The sequence below is a fragment of the Lepidochelys kempii genome, chromosome 7 (assembly GCF_965140265.1).
Source record: "Lepidochelys kempii isolate rLepKem1 chromosome 7, rLepKem1.hap2, whole genome shotgun sequence".
In the NCBI taxonomy this organism is placed as follows: domain Eukaryota; kingdom Metazoa; phylum Chordata; order Testudines; family Cheloniidae; genus Lepidochelys; species Lepidochelys kempii.
This window is the reverse complement of record NC_133262.1, coordinates 78,067,608-78,084,606: the sequence shown is the minus strand read 5'-3', so window position 1 is coordinate 78,084,606 and position 16,999 is coordinate 78,067,608. Positions and strand designations below refer to the sequence as shown.

Genomic DNA, 16,999 nt, shown 5'->3' with positions numbered 1-16,999 from the left:
TTCTTTCACCCTCCTTTGAAATATCTAGTATTGGCCACTGTCATTGACAAGATACTGGACTAGATAGGCCATTGGTCTGATCCAGTCTGGCAATGCCTGTTATCCTAAGCAATCCCACCAGATGGAAATAACTTTCCTCACATGAACTGTAAAGGTAGTACCTCAACAAAACACATGTACAATACAATGCAGTCAAATGAACTTCTCCATAGCTTTCTTAATTACAGATCCAAAATGGAAAACATCCAAAACTGAGATTTCCATTCTGTTATGTTTTAAACAACATTAAGCATCAAGGTAGCTGATTTAGAAAGATCACAATAACGTCTGATCTGGTAACCAGTGGGAAATGTAATAGCAAATGACAGAACATATGAAGCAACAGAAGGCATTGGTATGACCTTTGCAGGCCACTGTCCTGCTGTATTTCTATTCATGTTCACTTAAGTCCTCACACTGATTAGCGGGATCTATCTTTCTATGCCTATCTATTGAGATGAGCTATAGTCTGTAGTTTACACTTTCTAGTCTACTGCTTCATTACTGAGTAACCTAGCCACTATTTCGGTCATCAACCAGATAATTAAATATTTAATCACATTACCAATACCCACATAACCTTTCTTCTTCTTAAGTGAATAGTATGCTTCAAATGTTGGAAAGAGCAGTAGGAGAAATCCTGGTCCCACTGAAATCAAAGGTAAAACTCCTATTGAGACTATTTTATTCTTCATGTCTACAGGTAATGCTCATTTTGATTAAGTTTCTAAAGCAGAAATACAGAACTTTTTTAAAAGTATGAAATGTGTGTTTTGAGTGGTAATATGGAAAAAAATAAATACTAACATACTTTAGACTTTCTCCAAAACTCTACTGTTATAGATGAAAGCATTATTTGAAAAATCAACATTACATGTTAAGCTGAAAGTACTAGTTTTACAACAGTTCTTGAAAACAATCACTTTCCTAAGTACTGAGCCTTTTCACCTCCTCTGGCGTCAACAGAGGAAACCAAAACCATTCCTTTTGTCTACATGCATGGGTAATACCTTTTGGTACACACCATCTGAATGACTGTTCTAAGAAAGGTAGACTTTGTATCTTTTGGTCAGTTAGGGTGTGGCATGATCTTTTTATTTATCCCATGAGTGAATGCAACAACATGATTGTGAAAATAGCACCTTGCTGTATGTGTCGTCTCTCCTCATTCATAAGAGCCCCGAAATCAGGATCAGGGGCCAGAGTCTTCAAGAGACAGCAAGCACATGATCCATCCTTGAGGTACAATGAAAGTTTAATGTAGGCCTGCTACTGCTGCTCTATCTCTTCACAGAAGTATTGGTGAATTAAATCTGTTGATCAGACAGCACTTTTCTTATGCCAGGATGTGGTCAGCCTTTGTAACAAGGTGTATATAAATATGCCTCCCATAAGTCTTTGTAGCAAACCATTTGTTTCCACTAAAATGTATAGTAAGTCACTACACAGAATTCTGTACGCTGTTTTGGGCTTGATGAATGACATTTTAACTCAAGCTGATTCCATCAAATAAAGCCAAATCACCATTTACAGAGCTGTTATTCTACATATTTGTTGCTTTAGCTATTTTTTTGCTTCTTATGCAATTCGTAAGTGCATAAACAAACTTGGATGGAAAGCTAAGCAGGCAATAACTGTCGCCAATACATGCTTTGTAATGCATTTTCCCCTTCCCTATTCACAACAGGTTCAACAGAGAAATCTAAGAATGGATAAACTGCACTTTTTTTTAGTGAAAGACAAAGAGTGTTCCTAGAACAAAGATTTTCTTTCACCCACACCCACAGGAGCAAAGAAAATCAAAGTAGATCTAACCCCAAGAAAATAGACCCCGCCCCCCCAAAAGGAGTTTTCTTCTAAAAGAATCTAGTGTAGATGTCATCCAATTCCATTAGTGTATTTGGCTGTACTTGTCTGTATAAAAGAATCAGAACGAGTTTGCTGCCGCTATAAACTGATATTTAAACAGTGATAATCACTTACCCTTAAAATAAGGAAAAATAATTTTATTTTAAAAATATTTCATTAAGCTCTTATTGAACAGAAGACGTTAAATTACTGAAGCTAATTTTAGTTTCAATAATGAGAACTGTACATAGTAAAAGATTATACCTACAGTACATTGCTTGTAAGGCTTAGCTGAAATTACTCTAATCCTATACTTATATCATAATTACATATTTAATAACCTCTTTCAATGTCAATTTTTCATTTATTTATATATTTCAAGTTCAAAACAGATTTCTGTAGAGAAATGGTAATTACAATGTGTGGTTCCATCCGTGCTTTGCAAATATTAATACTAACTATATATGTATAGATTTAATCCATATAGTTTCTTTGAAGCGGTGGGGCAGCTTTGGCATGGTCTGGCATTCATGTTGAATTGCACGTTGTTCAAGTTGTCTTTGTATGAGCTTCAGGGAACACCAAACACAATGAATCTATGCAGCATTGACTTTCCAAATGAGTACAGCCATTTTTGATCTTTCAGATCAAAAATTACTTACAGAAAGAAAAGAGATATACAGAAACTTGCTTTTTGTTTGCTTGTTTCTGAAACATCAGACTATAATGGTTATTGCTAACCACCATAATCTACTTCTAACATCAGTAAGCTTTTTTCTTTCTTTAGAAAGACCTTCACACCAGGATTTTATAGAGCTTGATGGAAAAAGTATGCATGTTCCTTCCTGCACCTAATTGCCTCTACTGCAAAATCTGCCAAGTATTTTGCCCTTTAGTTCTTTTAATCGTATTAGTGTGAATACATTTTGATGCCAACAGAAACAAACATTTAAAGATTTTTGCTTAAAAGGTCCAAATAGGCCTATGTTAGAAACACAAATTCTCCACTTCCTCCCCGAGTAGATGTAGTTATTTTTCAAAAGAAATATGAATGTGCTCTTCTCATAGGACTAAATGTCTAGTTTCAACCCAATTTAAGCAAAATAATGTCAATATTCACTGCTCTCACAATGATTTATGCTACCTTCTGTTACTTTATTATATTAGACATTCCTTTCTCTAAGCTTTATACTTTCACTGTGCTCCTAGCAACCAAGCAAAGGCTGAGCACCAACTTTATGTACGTGGCACAACTCCAGATTTCACTGTTATTGATAATTATATTGAAGTTTCAATTTAATTGCTACTCTGTTGTGACACAGAATATTTTTCATAATAAGACAATTCTCATTTGCTGCCCATTCATTTCTGATATTACTGAAAATGAATTTTTATTCCAGAAAACAGAAGTAGAACAATGATACAGATAAGAGTACATACATCTGTTACTACCATTACCAACACTGTAATGTGAAGCAAAAAAAAATTGTGAATATAATTTCTCGGAAGGTAATTTTCCTTTCAGTCTAAGTGCTCTTAGTCATCTTACAGTTGCTCAATGATTTCCTGTTCTAATTACAAGACATTATACAGAAAGGCGTTTGTAAAAAGGAAATGTGCTAGAGCATAAGACTCAATAGCTTGAATTGGCTGGTAGTATTTAAAATTCCAAACTTGTGCATCAACTTTATCAATTCTCTGTTTCAGCTTTGTGCAATGTGTCCTACCACAAATCTAAATATCTCCCCCAAGGCAGTTAAGTTAGCACAAATGTATACATCAAAGAGGAAAATACACTCGCAGCTAAACTGCTGAAAAAAAGATCAGTTATTTTTTTCTCACTGAAGCTGTTAAATTGGAGGCAAGCCAAGGCAAGGAGTGGAAAATATTAAAAAGTAAAGAGCTTGATTAAAAAGAGACAGAGAGATTCAGTCCTAAATCTAAATGAATGTGCCACAAAGTATTTCATAAAAACATACTGTGACGTAAATTACACATCAGTATTGTACTGTTGTGGTTATTTTGAGAAATAGTTTGTACTGTAAGTCAGCTGGTAAAGCCCCACCCTTAATGATTTTGTAATTCTCTATACAGCAATCAACTGAAGCAGTCATGAAATTGCCAAGAAGGAAAACAGACAGAGCTGTAGAGTATGTAATAAAAAGATAATGTACTTTTAACATAACAGAACTAGAATATTGTTTTTATTAACTAAAAAACTACTAAAAGGTCCCAGGCTTGCCATTTGTTTTGATAAATGTTAACACAGGTCTTCATAAGATAAGCAATGAAAGTACTAGGGGAACTAAATAAAGTGGGACGATGCATTGGTGTATGGGCTGCAAATTGAACAAGGCAGTTATTTTGAATGCACAGTGAAAATAAAGAAAGATGCAAGGCTTTGACCATCAAACTTTTTTCCTGAATAATCTGCAAAGGAAACTATGAAGAGCATTAACACAGCTGCTTTCTTTCGTTGCAGATTGTTACAAAGAAGGCCTCATGGATGACATGCCTATCTTAATTTATTTACCATTTTCTACATACATTTATTTGGCTACATTGCCAACAAGAAGCAGAGAATCAGTAATGGATGAAAAAGTGGGAGACTTTTAATGATAAAGAATGGAAAGGGCTAGCCACGTCAACTGACTGGGACTAGAGCTTTCAATGGGAGTTGAGTGCCTGACTCCCTTAGACGCCTTTCAAAATCCCAACCTGCATCTCCACGGCCCTGCAGCAAGACTGGAGTCTTAGCTCAAAGTCACCAGCTATCACCAAGGCAGGTTAAAATGACAGGTATCACCTGCGGCACCTGGATCTGCAAAGCAGATGCATCCATCTGGCACTGTCAGTAGGTGACACAGTAGCCAGCCTGGCCCCCTATGCAAAGGCCCATATTTGGGCAGGAAGTGGCTATCTTACCTGCACCTGCCATCTGAGAAGATAATAAAGCTTTTAATAATAATAATAAATAAGATAATAAGATAATAAGATAATAAAGCTTTACCCCATGAGTGCTAATGAACCACAGAGCTGCCACCCTTGAGAGAAGGTCACTATCCTCCTATCTTTACCTCTCTGTAAAATCAGTATACATGTGTATGAGAAATGGAGACATGTGGCTGTTTCAACAAAAACCAATGACTGTGGACCATAAAGGAAGTAAAAACAAATCTACACCACGAACGTGTCCATTACAATAAAATCCAAGAGCCGTAACACAGCTGTCCAACTGGGATAAACAAACTATACACATAATTATGAAAAACAGTAGAACTATGAGAAGGGAGGGAGAAGAAAGAGCTGGTACCTGGTGTGCAAAGTTTTAAATTGACTCACCAGGTGAATAAGGATCACCATTCCTCACCAGCTCCTTCTACCACCACCCAGTCACAACTGCCTTGTCCACTGTCAGGTGTGTGCAATTGATGCAGTTTCAATGTCAATAACATGCTAAATCTCTGAGTAGTCCTGTGGGGCATGGGACATTTCTCCTAGCCAAAGAGCCCTTGCAGGCAAGTTATTGTTGGCTGGGTGGGGAGAATTAATCAGCACACACTGCTGTCCTTTCTGGTAGTCATGAAGTGAATGGATGCAATATGGACCATTTCCCTTTGTCCGAAGAAATAGCTGTGACTTCAACTTCATCACCATGGGCTTCAATCAGCTATTCTACAAGGGCGAAGCATCTTCTGCGTTCTACGGCATACTGGTGATCTCCCCCCAGCCGCAAAAAAGAGGGAGCACACTGAAGAGAACTCTTAATTTCCAGCCTAACATTTCATTTCTGCTGTCTTCATTTGTTCTTGTAAAACTACGCAGTATGCCTTGGCTAGGTAATTAACTACAACACTTTTAAAATATTAATGTTTGAATTATTGCATTTAGTTCATGAAGAAATGCAAATAAAATAATTAGTTAACCCTGCTAGATGAACCTGCAAATCTTTGTTTTCAGGATTAAATAAATTTGGGTAAATTATCCACACAACAGGGATACGGCTTTGTTGACAGGACTTTTAGGAAGTAAAGCCACCCATGTTTACATGTCCCTGTTTTATGCAACTCCCCTCTGTTTGAATGCTAATGCAATCAAGAACAAAGGCAACGTATTATAGTAAATGGAATAACGTGATTTTTAATGTGTTTACTGGATAATGGCGACATTAGCAAGTTGTCCATCACAATCATTTTCCATGGATATTTAGTTGTCCTATTTTATTTTTAAATTGATAACTTCAAATAGAAAAGATATATGGCCAATATACAGAATGAAATGCAGACAAAATCTTTCTGGATGTGTCAGATGTTTTTCCCCCCATAAGGAGAACAGGGGACTAATTCACAGAGTCTTATGTCATTTCCACAACCCCTCTGTTTTCTGTAAGAACATCACTAGTTCAGAGAGTTCCTAAAATTAGTTTAACATCTGAAAGAAAGAAAACACTTACAAATCTACTGGAGACTGAAACTACTGTTCAATCCCACGGCAATGCAGTCATATAAAACCCCCAGCACTATCTAATATGTACTTAAAGCCTGGGGCTGAAGAACATTATTTTACAGCTAGTGATTTGGATCTGATCTGTTCTAGTCCTACTTAACAAAGTCAAAATTGAGTATGTTGATCAACGACTGGCAGTGGACCCACATAATCAAATCTTCCATAATATTTATCTTGTTAAATCATTTTAAATTCAAATAATAAATTCAATTTTTGTAGAAGATGAAAGAGATTTAATACTGAAAAGGAGAATTATGTATACAAGTATCCAACCAGACATTCTCATCCTTTTTTATACCATGAACAAACAACAAGCTAATCAAAACCGCAGCTCCTGAGCTCCCTCCCCCACCGAATCTTTTGTATCTCTTGGGAAGCAGGTTCTGAGGTGCTTCTAGCATTTGAAGAGGACTGGCTGACAAGCATAATAATATTCAGCTCTTATATACACTTTTCATTCATAGCCCTCAAAGTGCTTTACAAAGATGAGTAAATACCATTCTTCCCATTATACAGATACAGAAACTGAGAGAGGGCTTAAAGAAAACCTATCCAAGGTCACAAATTCTAGTAAATGACAGCGCTAGTAAGAGAATTCAGGGACGAAAACCAAGTCAATGGACGTTTTGCGATTGACTTCAATGCGGCCAAGATTTTCACCCCAGTTTTTCCCAATTCCCAGTCCAATGCACTATCCACCATTCAGCTAACATGCTTCCAAGAAAGACCAAAGAAACTGGCAAAATTCACATTGGACATAACCAAACAACTCTATGAGGTTGTTCTTGCCTATTCCACAGGTGAATTAGGCTGAGAAAATGAGAGCTGGCTCAAGACGCTCCACACTTTCCATGTTAGACAATTGCCAGCAACTCCCTCAAAGCTCACAAATCACACACTGAGGACCACAGTTTTCTTTCTTAAGGGAAAAATAGTCTGTTTGAAAATTATTTTCTGTGTCCTATCTCACCCTTACTTTACAGAATTACATTGTGTGTCTTCTTGTCCTCCTCTCTGGCCTGGGAGACGCTATCTTCCTTCTCTCTTGTCTGGTATTTTTCAGACCCTAGTTTTCATCTCCCAGTTAGTGGTTGGTAATTGCCACACAGCAGAAGCCAAGGGTGCAGAAAATTTAGCTCTTGCAAAGGGTACAGCCAAGTTCAGAAATGGGCTCTGATGTGCTCTCCTATCACCCCCCAAGAGACTGGAGTTGTATGACCCAACCCAAACAAAAGTGAAACTAAAGATTTGTTCTCTCTCTATTTTTAAAGCTATAGGACTAGTTTTGGGAATGAGTCAACCCAAATCCTCAAGGTGATAGATCATTTCAGGAAATCACACATGGTGATACAAAAGGTTTTGTCATCTGCCTTATTAGACCTCTAAAGAGAATGTAGATGGGGGAAAGGGAGAATGAAAATAGACCCATGCAAAGGCTTGCTGTTCTCTTTAGCACACTGAATGTTCTGTGTAATATGGAACATTCGAGTTATATGTACATCAGCTTTGAAAGAAATGTTTATCCTGGTTGTCTTGGTTACTGATAAGACACTTCAATTCCGCTGATAATGAAAAGAATGAATAAAAAAGGAATAAAATATAATTTGGGAATATGACGAGGCCAAGAAGAGGAATCAAGTGACATCAAACAAGCTGATTATAATTTAAATGTCTTTATTTTTCTGTATTTGCTTTTAAACAATCTAATGCCCTAATATGGCAGCTGCTTCAGTTTTAGCAAACAAACAGTAAAAATCCCTTTTAATAATGAAGGAAAAATAATATATTTTGCTTTAACTGAATTCAAACACCATTTCATTTTTTTTCTGCCGTGGGATTGGCACAGTGAACAGCCAGATAATAAGTGTTATCATTCACACAGACATAACTGAACCAGCACTTTGTAGTTAAATGCAATTCACAAAGTGCAATTTAACTGCACCATTTTCAACAGTCACTGAACACCATCCAAAGCACCAGTGAAGCATAGTTAAATCAGGCCCTGATTCTGCAAACACTTAAGCAGGTGAGTAACTTTACTCATGTTAATAGTTCCATTGACTTCAATGGGACTACTCATGTGCTTAAAGTTGTGCTTATGCTTAAGTGTTTTCAAGACTTGGGCCATACATTGTACTTAAAAAAAAAAAATCTATGTTTTGGTCTCCTTCCATCCAAGATGCAACTTAGCATCTTCATTGCCCCGCCCTGACAAAGCAACTTTAATTTTGAGGTTGTAACTCAGTGTCATGTTGCTTAGTAGTAGGGCTTTGGGAGATAAATGGAAAATCTAATGTTTTCAAACCACCTTTTTGTCTTTCAGTGTCTAGGCATTCTGATCATGCCCAATGCTGTGGTATGCCCTTCACACTATTTCGTTAGTTGCTACATTTTTAGCTACCTACCTCAAGCTGGGGAGAGAGCACATGTGTACCTTTCTCTTATGCCAAAATCAAAATGTTTCTACAGAACCTCCAGAGCCAGTTATTTGATCAGTAGCAACAAATTTCTGCCACATCTGGGTATCCCCAGATACCCTGCCTTTGATGGTTGACCTGAGGAAACTGAGAAGATGAAGACCCACCACCAGTCTCACCAAATTCCATTTAAAGGTCCTAACCCTTGATTAAATAGGTTATGTTGCCCTTATTCTGCCAGCTTGAAACAGTCTGTGTCTCCCACACACAAAGAGAGAGACATTTATGCACCATTAGTTAAAAGGGACTGTTATCACGACCTTTTCCTATAAGGCATAATGAAGTGCCTTCACTTTCCACTATCCCCAAAAGTATGAGTCAAAAGCCTTATCTTTGTTTTTCATGCAAGAGCCCTTTCACTATCATTCTGAAAATTCAGAGGAACTTTGGCCCCCTTGAAATAGCAAGTACAGTAGCCACCACTCTCACACGCCATGTAATGAGGGGTGGAGGGTGGAAACCATCCACTGATTTAAACAGTTAAGCTTTGCTCTTGACATTTATGCCCTCTTTGAAACCCTTAATGAAATTACAACCCTGTTAATTCTTGCAGGGTATAATTTATTTAGTATACATAAAAACTGCCTTTTACACGATTTACAGTTTACAACACACAGGCAATATCTGGCTCTGTATAAAAATAACGAGCTCACTAGAGTGATTTCTCTGACACATGGAGAAGTGAGAATAATTACATTTTACTGAGTGTGTCTCATTACATTGATTTACGTAAGATTTTCAAAGCTGCAAAAATATTATTTTCAATTTCATTTGTTTCTAGCAATTCTCTGTGAAGGTGGTTAGTAAAACCTTCAGCAATCTTAATCAATATGGACCAATATTGTACCCTTCTCATGTGGACATGTGACAGAGGGATAATAGGGTCTAGTAACACCACAGTCAGGCGTTTCTTTTCTATTTAATGTTTCCGTGTGTGCCAAACATAATGTAACAGACAAGTGTTAGAGAGACATGCAGGGAGGAGGAGGAATAGAGAGCTTTAAAAGAGATCCTTACTAGAGACGCAGTATGCTTAATCTTCAACAACATTCAGTAGCAATTTATTTGCAGCCATTTTCTCTGTTAACCTTTCACACTAGAACAGGTAAGATAGAGCACAAGACAATTTGTCAACTGCCAGATAGGAACAAAAGAACCAATTTTAAGAAGCTCCAGTATTCTTTTATATTTGTTTTGCAACATTTTAATAACTTTTTGTGGAAGCCAATCAAAGAAAAGAAAAAAAAAATCAAGCTAGAAAGCAAAAACTCTGTTAAAAATATTTTACAGATAAATTCATAGTATCTTTTTCAGCGTAATTACACATTTCTGCTCTTAGAGCCCATAGTGAAAAATGCATTTAATGCTGGGAAAATGTGATTGTTTTTAAAATAAGAATAATCACACATTTCCACTTGTTAATTATTTTCTTTAGTCTTTTCTGTCCATCAACCAATCTCTATGCAACAAGTGTCTGTTATCCACTACCACCTGGGAGCATCTCTCCTCCTTCTCCATGACTGAGTGAAAATGAAGATGAGATGGAAGCAGAACATAAATTCATAAATCATAGGGCCAGAAGGAACCATTGTGATCATCTAGTCTGACCTCATGTCCCAAGGAATACCTTATCTTGAAGGAAAACAATAAAAAGGAGGAACAGAGGAAAAAGATAGCTAACATTTGCCCTCTCTTAGATAACACTGAATAGCATTTTGACAGGAAACTAAGGGATATCCAGGAAAAAGATGAGGGAGGGGGGAAAGGTACTGGATTGGGATTCAGGAGACCTGGGTTTGATTCTCAGCTGGGCTGCAGACGCCCTGTGTGATCTGTGATAAGTCACTCTGGGACACATTCTCATTTCTTTGGGGAAAGGAACTCTCCAGGCATCCACCCATGGGGTTAGGAAGGGGCAGCTCCTACATTTGGATTCCTTCCTCTGCCAAGAAAGGGGGTGTATTGGGAGGAGCAGGGGGCATGCTGGGAATGGGTGGGTATGAGGTAGAGCAGATTCATGCTATTTGGCCAATTCTTGACCATTAAAGCTTATCTTTGGTAAAAGAAGAGCCCTCAACTTCATTTTTAAAGGAATGTTTCTGCTGAATAAGCACATCTAGAGTGTCTGATGAGCAGGCAATGAAATACCAACAACTTGGCTGGAAATCTGATAAAGTGTTCAGAAAATTTATTAATTTTATTAAAAGTTAGAAAGCTTCCTTCTAAATTCCCTTGGAAAATTTTGTGCAGGTTTCCCCATGTTATTGAACATTAGTTATGCCCTGAGAGAAGTGTGATGCACAAATGGAGAGAAATAAGCACCTGACAAGTCCGCTTGGATCAAATCCTGGTCTCACTGAAAAACTAGCTTATCTATCAGACTTCAATGAGACCAGGACTTGGCTCCTTCTGATTTGTTTGTTAATGGCATCTTTAAGAGAGATGCAAGAATTCATGGTGAGAGAAGATGTGCAAGTGAAGAAAGAAATTGTTAGGTCAGCCTGAGAGGTAAAGTCTGCTGGTTAAGGGATATATGTCCTTATCGAAAGCCCATTGAAATCAATGCAAAGACTCCCATTGACTTCAGTAGACTCTGAATCAGGCACTTTACTATACCATTTGCTGTTCTATACAAAATCAGTTTTTTTGGGGTGGGGGTCTTATCAGAAAGCATCCTTTTTCTAGACTGGATGATGAACAGGGAGAGCTGGGATAGACTTCTTCCCCTGCTCTTTAAGAAAGGAGAGATGTGCCCTTTCAAATGAGAAAGGATTCAAGATGACAGGTATTGGCCATTCACTTCAAAAGAGATGGAAAGCCTTTCAGAGATCTTTCAGGCCTCATATCCTAACTGAGGACTGTTACAGGGTTACCCAGTGGCGCTGGAACACTTTTTGGAGTGGGGGTGCTGAGCTGTACCCCCCTCACTGCCCCCTAGAGCTGGGGCTGGGAGCAGGCCCATGGCTCTGGGAGGGGGGGATGTGGACAGGGGTAAGGCAGCCAGGATTCCACATGCGGGGCTAGCGGTCAGGGCGCCGTGGCTCAGCAGGGACCTTGGGTCAGCAGCGAGCCACTGGCATGGGGCTGGTGGCCGAGTGGGACTGGCGGCCAAGCAGGACCCAGGGCCAGCAGCGGAGCCCTTAGGCAGTAGCAGGGCTGACGGCTGGGACCCCAGCCAGCAGGGGCGCAGGGCTGGTGGCTGGGACCCTGGGCGCAAAACCTGGGGGTGCTACAGCACCCCCCCCCGCACCCTACTTCCTGCGCCTATGGTTTTACCGCTCCTCTGCAGAGTGCCAGGAAACAATTTCCCAGGCTGGAGGAGAGGTTGTGGTGTATAAACAGTCTGGAATGGCACCACAAACAGGTTTCCATGCATTTTACATTCTCAGGCACAGAGAGAAAAGGATTTTAGGACTGGTTATGCCTGGAGGATAAAGGCAGCAATTGTTAGTCAGAACCCACATTAGGGTGAGGTTCCTCCCACTTCTTTCTCTAGGCAAATAGTCCCTCCAAGTCTTCCGCCAGGGAGGAAGCCTCTAGTGAAATATGCCCAGGAGGGCCTGGTGAGCAAGTCTATTGGCAAAGTGAGCATGAAGTCATACCATATGTGTGTTGAACTCATGCAACAGTGCAGTCTGGTCTCTGGCAGAGAGGAAGGCCAAGGAATAGACAATCCTTCCAAAATACTATCTATTAACCTGAAGTGTGTTAATACATAGTGCTGTCTGTTTTCAAACCACTTAATGGACACTAACTAATCCTCAGAGCATCTCTGTGAAGTAGGTACATAGATAAATATTTTCTTAATTTTACACGAGATAACTGAGTCAGGGTAACATGTCCTAGGCCACAAAAGGAGTCAGTGACAGAGATGTGATTAGCTCTCAACAGTTCCTGGCTCCCACTCTTGGACTCGGACTTCTAAACTATACCTCTTTTACAAATGTAACTGCAAACTCTTGAGATAAAAGGGGGAAAAAACCCATGGAAAAATACTTTTTGTGAGGGAAGCTGCCACCAATGTGCTAGGACCAATTAGAGGCTGGGAAACAACTGAGGAGAACAAATAGGCAGCTCTCAAGGGATTGGCTATCATTTGGGTGACAGAGCCGAAGAACTGAACCTTGCACTCTACTGGATCCCAAAAATCAAGCTTCACACAACTAAAGTGATACAAGATAAGCATATTCAGACTCTGCGACTATAACTTCTCCTTTACATGTTTGCTTTAAGTAGTAGTAGGCACTTATTGTGATAGGTATTTGTCATTGCTTTAAATGGGGCATTATAGAATTCTTGGTCTTTTTTATGTAACCATAAATGTTTATGAATTTATAAGATAAGCAGCTATTTTCCACAGTTTTACTGCATTCGATTTCATTTGCAGCAGATATAACATGAAACATTGTTTCAGAAGAAACAAATGGACAATAATCCACATCGACTGTGCCTGCTTCCCAGCTGCCACATAGACTATTGGAAACGTTGCACCAAAATTATACTCTGGGTAAGACAAATAGCAAGGAAATTTTGAGACAAAGCTGCCCTGCTATCCTTATTTCAACATTCAGTGTTGCCAGCTATTGAGATTTTACTGCGAATCTCTAGGTAGTCAGTGGGAGGGGGTTTAAAGCCCCAGCCTACTGGCATCATGTGATTACATGACAATCTCACCACTCCCTCTCTCACACTTTTCTTTTTTTTAAAGTAAGTTTCTAGCCCTTACTTACAAGGTGGTTGTGGAGAACTGATTGAAAATGTGACCTCATGGCACCGAAACCTGAAGAACCTCCTCCTCCGCCCCTCCCCCCCAAAACACCCCAACATTTCTTCTTATTTCTAAATCTCCTGGTTTTTAAGCCACTCTTATGATTTTGGGAGGCCTGACTCATGGTATTTGAATGGTGGAGGCTGACAACACTGCATCACTGTCCCTCAGGCACTACAGCACACATTGCTATCAAAGGGTCCCACAACTGCAAACAATGGTACTTAATCCTGGAACAACTATGTACCCAGAAACATGCAGTGTGTGTGTGGACATAACTCACACTAGTGATGCGCACTGTAGCTGAGATCTCAGAGGGCTGCACAGAAGTCAGGTTCCCAATGTCCACTGAACCTCACCACCCTATTGGGAACAACCAGGACCAGCCTGAAAAAGCCTCAGCTCTGCAGGACCTCATGCCTCTTAGTCTAGGCTCCAGGGAACTGCCTCCAAACTTTCTGATACTGTTGCTATTCTGGGACTCATCTATGTTGCCAAATTAGTTTACTGCCTTGGGGAGCGCTCGTGTGAATGAGAAACACACTGCCTCACCATTGTGAATGAAGGTTCCACCATCAGGCCCAAACATTGCAAGTGCATTTAAATTACACACACACACTCTCTCTAAAGGTTAAATGGAGGCCTTTCTCCACTCCAGAAGATCTTGAGGTGCAGGATGCTGAGCTGAAATAGGTGAGTGGTGGTGGCCTGAGAGGTAGGTGGAAGCATGCTGTACAATGCTCTTTGGAAAGCAATATCCAGTGCTTCAGCCAGCATCTAACAGACATTAGCAGATTGACTTGGGGGCCAGGGCCCTGACTATACCCTGAACTTGCCTTTGAAACCATGGAGTGCAGATGCACCAGCTGGTCACCTAGCTTAGTAGACAAGGCATCAGTGAGTCTACATAGTGTCTGGCTCCTGCTCAGCAGTGAGGGAAATGAGGAGACTCTTCCATCATCCTCTTCCCTTCCTACTCAGTGCACTAATGCATGGGCACGGAGAATTTTCCCAATAATCTTTGGAACCTGAGTTAAACATTTTCTTTGAATTTTTTTTTAATATGCCTTTTTAACATCGTGCTTTTCCTATTCATTCCAGTTTGCCCTCTGGTGCAGGTTCAGCTCAGCCTACAGTCATCAATTTGTTCATGAACATTACCACAGGTTACAACACCTCAGAATGGTGCAATGCTAATTCTTCTCTTGGGCTAGATCATGAATGCAAGGTGGTTCCAATACTCACCCCACCTCCCACCACAATGCTTGCCTCCTAGAAGCCCTATTTTTCTGAAACATCCTACACATTTCAGGCTTTAATGTAATTCAGACAAGAGAGCTGATTTATGTGACTTTCATTTACATCATGGAAAACTGGCAATCTGGCTTCAGCAAAACTGGGTCCATTATTATTATTGTAAGTAGTAGTAGCAAATATTTATTTTATGATAGTGACAAATCAGGATTAGGACCCCATTGTGCTGGGTGCTATACAAACACACAATCTCTGTTACGTTCCTTTTCTTATGAAAGGAGTTACATGAATATTGACACCCAAAAGATCCCTGTAGAACTGAAAAGGATGTATATACAAGAGCGGTAACAGCAATGGTCCTGTGTTTCTTTATCCAGAAACTCTCCAGTCAGCGTATTTCTGACTCTTACTATGCAGTTAAGTGAACCAGGGCCCTTGAAAGAAGCGGGTGTGATGTGCCAGTCCCCATAATGTTAACTAATCACTTGTGCTAAAGTAATCATAATTTTTGCTACTATAATATTCAAGGACTAATTTTCTGTAACTGTAGCCTACATAAAACATTACTAATTTATCACAGAAAAACTATTTATGCTGTGCATTATCAATTTCAAATGGTGATGTTTAAGTATAGGTTTGATAAACTGTACACTGTGTAATGCAGCTGCTTTGCATTTTGAATCCTTTATTTATAGAACAAGTCAAATTAATAACTCAGAAATGTTGTTTCAGGGAAAGTAATGGACATACAATAAAACTATTCATTTCCTAAAAGGTCACTCTAGGAGAAGCATACATTGTTTAGAAGCGTACCAACAATGCTATTATTCCACAGAATAGTGAAAATGTATAATAAGCAGTTAGTGCATATATTTGCGTTGGAGACCCTGGGCTAATTTAAAGTACAATTTCAAGGCAATCAATCATACTCTAAAATTACTTCATTTTCCAAACTGTTTACACTTTTAAAGTTACAAATCCACTTTCTGCTATTTCAACTCACGATTTACAGCTACAGATTTAGACTGCCTTGGCTTGCTGCCAAACTCTAGTCATGAGGGAACTAATGATATGAACAGATCAGTGTTTTATAATGGAGAAAAGCGCATGTAAATTTCCAGTATGTCTGCAAGTAATCAAGGCATGCTGACTATAAATGAGGCAGTCTGAAATTTATTTTAGGAGAAATATCTTAAAGCTTCACTTTTTATCTTGGCCCCCCCCCAAAAAAATCTTTTAAAAGGAACTTCAAGATTACTCAAAATTATTCTAAGTAAACTGTTATACAAACAATATGTTAAAGAATAGTACAATAGCTAATTTCCTTTTGTGGGTCTATCTTAAACAGATCATATCCTTATCATGGCAAGCTGGAACATTAAATTCTCTAGTTCATGGAATCAAAACAGAAGAGTGCTTCATATTACATTTTACAAAAATGAACCATTCCCTACAAACAAGGTCAGATTTCTGGAATGCCAGAGGTCTACATGTAAGTGGGCAGGGGAGGAGGGAAGGATCCATTTATTCCTCTCTCTAAAAATAGTGGGAAACTCTACTAGGAATTTAAATGTGTTTTAGTAGCCAAAACACTTGAAAGAAAACAAGAAGTCCCTCAGGCAATGATACCTAAATTAAATATGATCTTTATTGTTTCATTACAGCGGTGTAGCCAAATAATGACTTTGTGTTATTGTACAAATAATGCAGGATCCTCATTTTCTAGTGGAAATAATTACCCTATTCTATCATATTCTGCTTGCCGTCAAAATGTCCTCCTTTGTTGTCACTGGGCTGTGGCTCCATATTAGGCTTAGAGCCGGATTTAGCAAAGGGCCTTTCTTCAAAAGCCAAACCAAGCAGGCATATTCTAACCAAACAGTGGCTTTAAGAGTGAAGCTAGAAATATTCTGACATCGTACTTCATGAAATTCAATCCACTACGATGGATATTTCTGTTAGAGCTTTATTACATGCCTAACCTCAATTGTATAATTGTATGGGGCCAGAAACAATAAGCTGGCATTGCTTTGTTATAGCATCCAATAGATTTAAGATACCTATAATCATAAATCAACATACTTATTTGACATACCGTCATGAACTA

General features: G+C 39.0%; 1 protein-coding gene across 2 annotated transcripts in view; it reads right to left on the bottom strand.

The window, feature by feature from the left end:
* The window catches only part of ARID5B (AT-rich interaction domain 5B), a 147,372-nt gene that overhangs the window by 84,034 nt on the left and 46,339 nt on the right, over window positions 1–16,999 (bottom strand). The window lies entirely within an intron of this gene.